Here is a 1,748-nt window from a genome sequence, read left to right as displayed (position 1 = left end):
AAAAGTAAAAGGATGGAAAAATATAAACTAAGAAAACACTGGTCAAAAAAAATGCTGAAGAGGCTAACATTAAAATCAGACAAAGCAAGAAATCAACACATGATAAAGGAACCAACTCAGCCGGGCACGGTGGCTCACGCCTGTAATCCTAGCACTCTGGGAGGCTGAGGCGGGAGGATCATTTGAGCTCAGGAGTTCGAGACCAGCCTGAGCAAGAGCAAGACCCCATCTCTACTAAAAATAGAAAGAAATTAGCTGGACAACTAAAAATATGTAGAAAGAAAAATTAGCCGGGCATGGTGGTGCATGCCTGTAGTCCCAGCTACTTGGGAGGCTGAGGTAGAGGGATTGCTTGAGCCCAGGAGTTTGAGGTTGCTGTGAGCTAGGCCGATGCCACAGCACTCTAGCCCGGGCAACAGAGCAAGACTGTGTCTCAAACAACAAAAAAATAGTATTGCCTGCCATGGGTTTCCAATTCAGGGATACTGGAAACTCCAATATGGGAATGCATTCTCTGCAAACTATAATCTGAAAAGCAATGCCTATTTCTCCCTAGATATGAAAATTAGAAAGAGACCATTGCATAGCTGATTTTATAAAAGCAATTTAGAAAAAGAAGAGCAATTCTTTCATCATCTCATTGTGACCACCAGAGTTGAAACTGAAACTTTCACATCTAGGAGCCCACATACCCATAACCAAAGATAAATGTAAATGGCAGTGTCTCAGCATGTCCCAGTTCCACTAAACAAAGATATTTGAAGGAAAATATTTTACACTGGAAACCAAGGCCAGGGAAGGCATTAATAGGGAAATGGTCTATACCTTCACTGAATTTTCAGATATAGTTATACAAATAATAGAGGCAAAGGCCAAGTCCCATGAAACATATTTGACTTAGAGAGAACAGAGTATGGCGTATAACACTGCCCAAGAAAATAGGCAATCTTAAGCAATCGAAATCATTTTTTCCCTGATTCTAACTAAAATGATGATGCTTCTGTTTTTAAGCACATGTCCTCCAGAGCATACATACCAGAAAATAATAGCAAAGAACCTTCCAGCATTTTAGTGAAGACCACCACCCTTGACAAGATGAAGCATCTAAATCACATGCTCCTTAGCAATGAGACTGAGTGGCCAGATTAGATTACCAGAGAAAGTAAGGTCTGAGTCAAGCCTCAATGACAAAAAGCTAGCCATGAGAATATCTGGAGACTGTTCAGGAAAAGAGAACTGGTAAGTGTTAAAGCTCTATAGTAGGAAAGAGCTTAGCTTTTGAAGTATATAAAGAATGCCAGCGTGGTTGCTATGTAGTAAACTTCCTTCCTAGTCTATGTTTTCACTTAGAATTTTTACTGGAGGCCATGCGTATATGAATGTCTATTACAGCATGCTGGGTAATAGCAAATTAAAAATGGAACAACCTAAGTAACCATCAATAGGGGCATGGTTTAAAATTAAGGCCAGGCGTGGTGGCTCACACCTGTAATCCTAGCACTCTGGGAGGCCAAGGCGGGCGGATTATTTGAGCTCAGGAGTTCGAGACCAGCCTGAGCAAGAGCAAGACCCCCGTCTCTACTAAAATTAGAAAGAAATTAATTGGACAACTAAAAATATATAGAAAAAAATTAGCCGGGCATGGTGGCACATGCCTGGAGTCCCAGCTACTCGGGAGGCTGAGGCAGAAGGATCACTTGAGCCCAGGAGTTTGAGGTTGCTATGAGCTAGGCTGACGCCATGGCACT

This window comes from Propithecus coquereli, unplaced genomic scaffold (assembly GCF_000956105.1).
Source record: "Propithecus coquereli isolate 6110/MARCELLA unplaced genomic scaffold, Pcoq_1.0 Scaffold236, whole genome shotgun sequence".
Lineage (NCBI taxonomy): Eukaryota > Metazoa > Chordata > Mammalia > Primates > Indriidae > Propithecus > Propithecus coquereli.
The sequence above is the reverse complement of the archived record's forward strand: the minus strand, read 5'-3'. Positions refer to the sequence as shown.